Consider the following 11040-nt stretch of genomic DNA (forward strand, 5'->3'; position numbering starts at 1 on the left):
ACTAATGAGACAGAGGTTCCCCATCACCATCTTTAATTGAAAAAGAACAAGATAAAACTTTTAAAGTATAAAATGGCATATTTTGAAATTGTTAACAAAGGAAATTATTCCTGTTAAATCTAATACACATTTTTAGAACAGAAAAAACAACAACTGTGAAACCTAAAATAAAAAGCAGTAAAAAAGTGTTTTGTGAGTCTATGTGAAATATCTGGTTACACTGAAACAGAAAGACAATGGCTGCTGGAAGAGCTGCAGTTGGTCTTAGAGGAATAATTTCTCCAGCTAATTTGTAAAATAATATTCCTGAATTCATTCTTTCTGCTCCTTTTCTTCATCATTATCTTCTTAACAGTTATTCCTTACTGCACACCTACTCTTCTCCATTTAATAAAGCAGCCAAATGTCTCCTCTGACCCTACATATATAGCCAGCAGACAAACACAAAATATGGTTTATATTCTTATATAAAATAATATGGTCTGGCTAAAGTTGATGTTTAATTAAAACCATTTTAAGAGTTAAATTCAAATTATTACTAAAACAATACATGTTTATTACAGTAGTACTTGAACATAAATACATAAGCCTAAAATTATCCATATTTATACCTGTCCACCACCTAGAAATAACACCAAAAACACTGTACATAACTCACACACACACACACACACACACACGCATACAAATTTTTAGATAGGTGTATTTTTAATACACATACACACCATATATTCATAGAAACATTTTCTGAAATTGGGTTATAACATATATGCTGTTTTGAAATCTGCTTTTTTTCTTAAAAATGTAATATGAAAATGTTTCACCACCAATATTTTTCTTGTACTTAACAATGGATAAAGCGGTTTTTTTTTTTGGTTTTTTTTTTTGTTTTTTTTTTAAACAATGGCTAACCAGGGTTAATGAGGGTTAAGGTAAGCTGGCACTCTCGTTAAAATTGTAAATTGGTTCAACCTTTCTGGAGTGAAGTTTGCAATGTATTTCAAGAGCTTTAAATATAATTTAACCATTAGAAAATTTGAATGCCTTTTCACTTCACATTGGGATGTGTATAAATTTCCATTACTAGAGTACTTGTTATAATTCACTTTATAATTTCCAAAAATAGCAGAAGACCAAAATGTATAACAAGAGGTATCTACTTTAAAAAATACAACATATTCATTGCACGTAAAAGTATTTTACCTTAAAATTATGTGAATCATGGAGAATGTGAAAATGCTTCAAAGTTTAATTCACATATGGGCCTCCACAATTTTTACACAGGTTTGTAAAATATTACAATCTAAGTACACATTCTTATCCATAGTAATACAGAATTGGCATAAATTATATTATATGCCAATATATAATATATATATTTCATTTAAGTATATACATACTTTCATTTAAGTATAATCCTTTTACTCAGAATGCTATAAGATGCAAACTATTGTGTAGTGAGAGAAAGAAAATTAGTTATCACCAGAGATGGTTGAGGTAGGGGAGCAGTGGAGTAAGGAGTCACAAAAAAGAAATTTTTGAGGTGATGAATATGTATTCTCTCGGTGGTTCCACAGGTCACCTATGTCAAAATATATCAAACTATACAATTTAATATGTGCAGTTTATTGTCTGTCAATGATATGGTTTGGATCTGTGTCCCCAGCCAAATCTCATGTGGAATTGTGATCCCGAGTGTTGGAGGTGGGGCCTGGTGGGAGGTGATTGAATCACAAAGGTAGACTTCCCCCTTGCTGTTCTTCTGGTAGAGTTCTCAGGAGATCTGGTTGTTTAAAAGTGTGTAGCACCTATTCCCAACTCCCTCTCTCTCTTGCTGGCCATATGAAGACATGCCTTGCTTCCCTTTCACCTTTTGCCATGATTGTAAGTTTCCTGAGGCCTCCCCAGCCGTGCTTCCTGTATAGCCTATGGAACTGTGAGTCAATTAAACTTTTTTTCTTCATACATTACCCAGTCTCAGGTAGTTCTTTACAGCAGTGTGAGAACTGATTAAGAGAGTAAAGATTGCCTCGATAAAGCCATTAAAAAATTAGGAAGACTGATAGTACTAGGTGTTTGTGAGGAAATGGGGCACCTGGAACTCTTGTGTATTTTTGGTGGAATGGTTAATACAGCTTCAATGGAAACTAACCTTGCAATACCTTATAAAGTTAAATACACACTTATCATATGACCCAGCAATCCTACTTCTAAACATTTACTTGAGAGAGATAAAAGGCATATGCCAACAAAAATGTCTCTACTGATTAACAATTTTGAATTTTTTAAATTAAAATATATATTTGAGATGGGAATCTCACTGTGTCGCCCAGGCTGGAGTGCAGTTGCAAAATTTCAGCTTACTGCAACCTCTGCCTCCCGGGTTCAAGAGATTCTGGTGCCTCAGCCTCCTGAGTAGCTGGAATTTCAGGCACATGCCATCACACCCGGCTAATGTTTTGTGTTTTTAGTACAGACGGGTTTTCACCATGTTGGCTAGGCTGTTCTGGAACTCCTGACCTCCAGTGATCCACCCACCTCAGACTCCCAAAATGCTAGGATTACAGGCGTGAGCCACCATGCCTGACCCAAATTTTAAAAATATTTTAAATCCTGCTCTTACTGATTCCTCAGTCACTACATACTTCTGCACACTCACTTCTTTCAGCACTCTTTTCTTTATCCTTCCTGAACCATGTTCTCTTGGTTTTCTTCCGGCATATTTGGCACTTCCTTCTCCTTTGCCGTCGGTATCTCATCCTCCTTAATCCAGTCATTAAATGTTGCCATCTTGGCTTATTCTTACTTGCCATCTCTTCCCACACTATGCTCTTTCCGTAGGCTAATTTCAGCCATTTCCATAGTTTCACTAATTTAATACTTTACAATTAACTCTTTCCTAAATTCCAGGCTATTATCTTTGGCCACATATAAAATATTCCATGTGCATTCCTCAGAGGTTCTGCAGTCAGTACATCCTACACTAAAGCATGCTCTTATCCTCACAAACCTTCTTACAGTATTCAATATCTAAGTGAACAGCCACATCATCCATCCAATTGCTCCACTCCCAACCTGGAAATCAAAGATGAATGACACCTCCCAATCCATCACCTCTCACATCAAAGAAATTACCAAATTCAGGCAACTTACATGCTAATCATTTCTAAATTTAATTAACTTCTCTATCTACACTGCCTTTGTTCTAATCAATTTATGTTCACCTTTCACCTAGATTTCTGTAGTAACTGGCCTCCCAAAATTTATTCTAGTCCCTGACCAACCTGTTCTCTATGGTAAGCTACCTCTTTCAAAAACATAAATCTGATCTTATCACATCTCTAATTCTTCTCCCATTTCACAGCCCAATTATAACCTTTTTAAAATTATTATTATGTTGCTCTTAAAATAATGGCCCATATCTTTGGCATGGTCTGTGGGGAGCTATTACATGATCTGGTCTTTGCTAACCTCTCTAGCTTTATTCCCAATCTATTTTCACTTTCCTCTCTCCTCTCCAACCACCCTGGCCATCTTTCTGGGTTTCCTCCCTCCAAGGAATGTTGTACTTCCCTCCCCATCTAGGAATCTCTTCCTGCTCCCTTGTCACTGGTTAACTCCTGCTCAATCCTCTGATCTCAGGGGAAGTATCTTTTCTTTTACTTCCATATACTACGTCAGGTTTGTCTGTGATATTCTCTTCCAGAATTGACTTATTTTCTTTGAACTTATCACATTTTAATTTATACAATCATTAATTTGATTTGTTGCATAATATAAGCTTCCCCTATAAAGTGTAACTTGCAGAAAAAATGTTTTAGTTCAACTTTGTTTCTACACGGATAAATTTCACATACAGGTAGTATTTCTCATAAAGAAGCTATGTCTCTGGAAAACAGATGTCATCATGACTCTCTTTAAGTATTAATACTATAATGATTTAAAAAATATTTAAATGTCCTGAAGGATAATTGGTTACTATTCTTTTTAATACAAAATGTGTTTGTGAATGTTTATTTTATGTGGATCACAAATTCACTAAAAGCTTTCCTCGAAGTAGGTGTCATTATCAAAGCACTTGAAGACCAGATTCCAGATTGTTATTTTCCTGTTTTACTTTTTAAAGATGGCCTGTTGTCCTTTGATCTTGCTCTGACACCTGCACCAACCTACTTCTCTCTTCTTAAGGGGTCCCTGTAGGATCCGAGATCATGTGGATAAAATTAAAATGGAGATCATGTGATTGAAACTATTCTTCACAACTTCTCCCAAAACACACAGACAAATATTCACATAAACATTTGGATTCAATTTTCAAAGGGTTCAATTTGGCTTTCAAATTTCATATCTCTACTGGACAAATTTTCTTACACCAACTACTAATTAGAAAGTGCTTAAAATTAGTAGTTTTGTGTTGAAAAATTAATAATTTTACAGTGCATGATCATTTCCCTTTCACTGACATTCTAATATTTCTCTACTTCTTTAATACATTTCAAATAAACCACTTTTTTCATTTTATTCCAAGTTGCTTTTCTGAAAGCCTGCGTTGCCCACCAATATGAAGTAATCACATGCATGCTACAATTGCTTAATATTTCCTCTGCAAAATGTGAACAAACAAAGGTAGGGAGTAGGGTATTCTTTGGGGATTCAGCTAAGAATTGTGGAATTACCTTTCATCTGTTTCCTTCTTAGTAATATGTCTTTTGTTTTCAGTAAAGTCAAAAGACAAAAAGAAGAAGAAGAATTACATTACATTTTGGACAGTACTTTAAAGCAATATTAATTTGTAGAATTTACATAACTATTGCAACAGATGTAAATGAACAAAAATTGAGTCATTTTATTGTAAAATATAAACTTTAATCCCTACTTCTAGGGAGAAGTCAAAAATAAACTATTTTCCTATAGTATATAACTTAAAACAACTATATGGGTTTCAAAAAGCATAATTGTTCTATTTCAAATTATTTTTCATGAAAAAAGTAACTTGATAAAAAGGATAAAATTTTTCCAATATGTATCTCTGCTTCTGGAGTCAATGGTCTTATAGTTCTAATAGACATTCTGATGATGAGGTACTCTGACTCAGCATTTAATGCTAAGTACTTCAACAATAACTCAGTAATAAATAGTCTCTGAAGACAGGATAAGAAATTGTAAAAATTAATTCTATATCCCACCTCACTCTTCCCTCCTAGGTTCAAAATAACGTTAATATATTCTTGAACAGTTTCCAAAATGACTCAATTAAGCATGCCCCAGATATCTACCTTTTTCTTACTTTTTATCAGGGTAATATCTCTGATACAGCTCTGCCAAGTAGGAAATTTGGGGTTAATTTAGAGTATCACTTGCTTTTTTTACAGCTTGAAGAAAAGATAAAGGTCAGCAGCCGCTTAAGGAGAAGGACAGAAGTCACAAGTTAGAAATAAACAAAGGAAGTTCCTTTGCAGTACAGCTATTTAAAACATATGCCAATAAAATGTTCAAAGGATTTCTACAGAGCTCTGAAGATAAACATATTTTTTTTGTCTTGAAAAAGTTCACTTACCTGAAGCTTTAAACTAAAATATGTAACATGACTCTGTATTAAAGACAGTGATTTGGCATTTTATTCATTTACTAGGGCTTCAGTGTACTTGACCATGAAGGTTTACATCCCAACTCCACCTTCTATTAGCTATGGGGCTTGGGGCAAATCCTTTAATATTCTCTTGTCCCAGTTACCTTATTTGAAAAAAGAAAATAATTATTCATACCTTATGGAAGTGTTAAATGAATTAAAACACACAAAATATTAAAATAGTGTCAGCCATGCAGTAAATCCTCATTAAATGCCTGTTATCCTTACCAATGTTATCATCATCATCATCATTTTAATGATGATGGGTCATTGAAAGGTGTATTAGCCAGAGTTTCCCAGAGAAATCGACCCAATACGGTGTGTGTGTATATACAGAGAGAGATTTGTTTTAATGAATTGGCTCATATGATTACGGAGACTGGCAAATTCAAAATTTGTAGTTCAAGTCTGACGGCTATCAGCCAGAGACCCAGAAAGAACAGATGTTGCAGTTCAAGTCTGGAGCCCATCTGCTGCAGAATTTCTTCTTCATCAGTGGGGTCAGTCTTTTGTTCTATTCAAACCTTTGACTGATTAGATGAGACCCACCCACATTATGAAGGGCAATTTTGCTATTTTCCAATACTAAATTTTAAACTATTATGAAAATATTGTCTTGACTCCTATTCATCTTAATTTTGAAATTTCTTCTTTAAACCTAAATGATGTTTCTGATAGACCATTATACATCTAAGACAAATAAATCCATTTATTTATTCAGGAATCATTTATTAAAGGGCTACTATATTCCAGGCTTTGTTCTAGGCATTTGGGACCCAAAAGTGAACAACAATAACTAAAAATAAGACACCAATACATCTTTGCTTCATAGAGCTTGCATTGTGGCAGAGGAAGACAATAAACAAGAAATATGAAAGCTAATTTGGTTTTGTAATATGTTAAAAGGTGTTGTGTGCTATAGCAAGAAGTAGAAGGTGACCTAGGAGACCTGAAGTGGTAGTCCTGGCAGGACCAGGCAGTATAAAATAGGATGGTCAGATAGGCCCTGGTGGTAATGCTGTGAGGCATCCGAATCCGAATTCCAGGGACAGAGAGTTTTCAGCACAGCAAGAGCCAGAAAGCAAAGACTTCCCTGAATAAAGTAAAATGGTAGGCATGGGAAGGTCTGGGAGAAATATTCCAGGCAGGAAAATAGTAAGCACAAACCCCTGAGGATAGAAGAAACTAGCCAGTGTGGCTAGAGAGGAAGGGATGAAGTCAGAGGAATGCAAACTCCAGATCACAGAGGCTTTGCAAGCCACACGGAAGACTCTGGACTCTAGAGGAAGTGGTCAGTAGAGATCAGTTGAGAGTTATATTTCTAAGACAGAGTGAACAGGACTTGACGGACTGAATGTTGGATTTGAATGAAGGAAACAAATGAAGGATGGCTCCTAGGTTTTCACCTAAACAACTGAGAAAGTTGTGGTAATACTTACTGGCCAGTCCTTGCTTGTCTTGCAACATAATTTACATCATAATTTTTTTCGGATGCAAGCTTAACAGCTGCCTTAAAAATATGATTGAAATAACAGTTACATTTTGCCCATCATATCGAAATAAAAATCCAGCTTGAATCAATATATGCATGTTTTTATTTAATATTTCTGTTCTTCCTATATTATATGTAAGTACTAACTAAAAATTTAATGGATATTATCTATAAATGTACGGAGGAAAAGGAAAGAAAAATCTGGAGACTAGTTTCCAATCATCTACATGTTGCCATACTTTCTACTTAATGAGAGTGAAAATGAGGTAACCAACACTACACATCTGCTATTAAACTTAAGAAAGGCCATTTTATAGGCATTAAACTCCTGTGGTCTGCCAAATGTTCCTGCTCACTCACCTATTGGGAGGGTAATTACTATTCTAAGATTGCTAAAGCAATAGAATATGCCTTTATCTATTTTCCTTCAGGCTGAAAATTTTAAAATGTTTTTAAAAGTTTACATTCTGGATTCCTTGTTTGATTTATGAGAATTAAGGTGACATTACCACATCACCTCAATCAACTCTGATAATGCATTCCTTAACTAATAAAAATTTCCCCATAATAATAATAAGTTTATTTTTCTGTGAGGCATTTTTAATTGCATAGGGCATGGCTGTAATTGAAATATATTCATTTTGGGTTGACATTTTAATTATCCTATTAGCCAGAATATAGACTCTGAACAGCGAAGTTTAGCTTATGTTATGAACTTTGAAAAACATTCTTTGGTAGTTTAGAATTAATGTTTTTAGCCATTCTTATAAACATTCAATTAGTTTTCTTCTCCTGAAATCCTTTAAATGTGGGAGATGTTTCTTTAAATTCTACCTTTTCGCCCTTAATGCATTTAATGCTTTCCCCTAAATTATTAACTTTCCTCTTACATGTCTCAAGGAAAATTAAATCTTATTGCACCTCTTCCCCTTCAACTGTCATTTTGAAAACTTTCTTTGCCCTTATTTTTAAACAAGGGTATTTGCTCAGCATAATTTATAGAACTTTTAAACTTTTAACGCTCATAGTATTTGATCTTGACTCTGTGGCTGTGAAAAAATGCATGAGAATTTTTATTATTATTTTGTAAAAAATAATTATAATTATTTCATCAGGTCACAAGTTCCAACCAGATTTCTGGGAAAGTAAAATAAATGGTCAGTTAATCCTTGGACCTAAATGCAATGGTATTTCAGGAGTTTCACCTAGGAGATAAGAATAGCCCAGTAATTGTCAGGGAGTAGTAAGCCTTAAGTAAAGTTAATACAAAAATGTTTAATGCCCAGCAAGAGAGCAATCAGACAGGGAAAGACAAAACCTATCAATGTAAAAAATCTTAATTACTTCAAAGAGAACTGGCTGTATTGGGGGATGACTTGGGAATAATGTCCTCTTTGAGAAATGTTAGCATAACTCCTCTTACGCTATGCTGTAGTTATGTAAGATTGAGAACAAATGAATGTTCCTAGGTATCAAAGATAGGAGGAAAGGAATCATTATAGCTATTTCACAAATGTATGCTTTGTAATATACTTTGAACTTTTACATACAGAAAAAAAAAATGGACATGAACTAGTTTATATGTGGTTTTAATCCCTGTGGACCAGCTGGTGAGTATAGAAGGCCAAAAGGACAATCAGTTAGCTCATTGAGGTGGCTGAAGCATTGATTACTATCTTACTCTCCTTCATGATTCTGTCAATCTTAAGTCTTCAACTCCTCTCAATTCTTAATCTTTCCTTCTTTCTCTATCCTCCTTGTGATCTTAATCTAATCTCATATGTAATACCAAAGACTCGATTGTGAGATACATCAGCAAAGAAATATAACCCAATATTAAAATGCACTCCAAATTTAAAAACACAAAAATGTGAATTACGGGTTGACTTTCAATCAGGAAACATAATTTTAACCTGTCATCAAAATTTTAACCTGTCATCAAACCTTGTCATGTGTTTTAAATATGTTCCTTCCTTTTCTATCTAAATTCTAGACCTTTTCATTTCAAGTCTGGAGGACTTAAAAACAGAGTCTCAGTTGATATGCTTGCTTCTAGGATTAAAGGAAGGAAAGTAACATCTTGGTAAGAGCTCTAAGCTCAAACTTTCTGATTTTATCTTATGGGCTCACCACTTAGTATATGTGACTTTGGGCAAACGATTCTAACCTCCTTGTGGTTCTTTCCCTCATCTATAGATCCAGTATAAAAATGGTAATTTTCTCATGAAATTGTTACGAAGCTTACATAAAGGAATACCTGAAAAGGGCTACTACAACATCTGTAAATCTAACAAGCACTAAAAATATAATAGCTATGAATATGGTTTGATTATTTTTGTTCCCTCCAAAATTCATGTTAAAATTTAATTCCCAATGCAACAGTATTGGGAGGTGTGGACTTTGAAAGCTGATTAAGTCAGAGCCCTCATGAATGGGATTATGCAACTTTTATAAAGGGCTTGATTGAGAGAGTTTGTCCCTTTTGGCCCTTCTGTGCCTCTGCTATGTGAGCATGCAGTGTTCCTCCCATGCAAAGGATACCAAAGCTCCATCTTGGAAACAGAAAGCAGTCCTGTCCAGACAGTTGAGCCTGCTGGTGCCCTGATCTTGGACTTCCCAGTCTCCTGAACTGTGATAAATAAATTTCTGTTCTTTATAAATTGCCTACTCTCTGGTATTTTTTGTTATAGCAGCACAAAACAAGCTAAGACGGTTATTGTTATGGGCTGAATTATGTCTCCACAGAATTTCTGTGTTGAAGTCTTAATTCCTAGTAGCTCAAAATGTGACTATATTTGGAGATAGAGCATTTAAAGAGGTGATTAAGTCAAAATGAAGCCTTTAGGGTAGGCATAATCAAATCTGATTGTGTCCTTATATGAAGAAGAAATTGAACACACAGAGAGACGCCAGGTGTGCATATGCAATGGGAAGTAACCATGAAAGCAAGAAGGTGGCCACCATCAAGAAGGAGAGACGTCTCAGAGAAATGAAACCTACTGATACATCAGTCTTAGCCTTTCAACCTCCAGGACAGTGAGAAAATACATTTCGTTTGCTCAAACCACCTTATCTATAGGATTTTGTTATGGCAGTCCTAGAAAACTAATATAGCTATTTAGACACTACATTCCAATTCATTCAGTATGAATGTATTAGTATTGGGTTTCCTAAAATATTAACTAATTCAGCCATTAAAAATATATACTTAGCTGAGTGAGGTGGCTCAGGCCTGTAATCCCAGCACTTTGGGAAGCAGAAGCAGGCAGATCACTGGAGGTCAGGCATTTGAGACCAGCCTGGCCAACACAGTGAGACTCCATTTTTACAAATATTATAAAAATTAGCCAGGCATGGTGGTGCATGCCTTTAGTCGCAGCTATTCGGGAGGCTGAGGCAGGAGAACTGCTTGAGGCCAAGAGACGGAGTTTGCAGTAAGCTGAGATCATGCCACTGCACTCCAGCCTGGGCGACAGAGTGAGACTCCATCTAAAAATAAATACAATAAATATATAATATATAAATATATAAATATATATATATATATGTAGAGAGAGAGAGCAATTGAATGTCTATATGTATTAGCTGTTATTCTAACCACTAAGAATACAGTGACAAGTAAAATCAGCAAATTCACTGGATAAACAGATGTGGGCAGAGGAGGAGACAGACAACAAGTAAAACAAGTCTATAAACAAGATGACTTATATTGTAATAATTGCTATGACACTATGAGTCAGATAAAACCAGGTGACATGACAGGCATGAAGGTGATGGTTACATTAGATTGGGGGTAGAAGGAATCACAGAAGAGATTACAAGTGTCTTTTTAAGAATGTGATACATGGCCGGGCATGGTGGCTCACACCTGTAATCCCAGCACTTTGGGAGGCCGAGGCAGGTGGATCACCTGAGGTCA

At 35.1% G+C, this 11040-nt stretch overlaps 1 long non-coding RNA gene across 1 annotated transcript; it reads right to left on the bottom strand.

Annotated features, from left to right (window-relative positions):
* Positions 1-2610: 2610 nt before the first annotated feature.
* On the bottom strand, positions 2611-10377 carry LOC103884596. Its single transcript, XR_647236.4, has 2 exons — positions 7069-10377; positions 2611-5733 (listed from the first exon to the last, which is right to left on the bottom strand). It is a non-coding gene; the product is annotated as an uncharacterized LOC103884596 (long non-coding RNA).
* Between the last annotated feature and the right edge of the window lie 663 nt (positions 10378-11040).

The sequence above is a fragment of the Papio anubis genome, chromosome 3, assembly GCF_008728515.1.
Source record: "Papio anubis isolate 15944 chromosome 3, Panubis1.0, whole genome shotgun sequence".
NCBI classification, from domain to species: domain Eukaryota; kingdom Metazoa; phylum Chordata; class Mammalia; order Primates; family Cercopithecidae; genus Papio; species Papio anubis.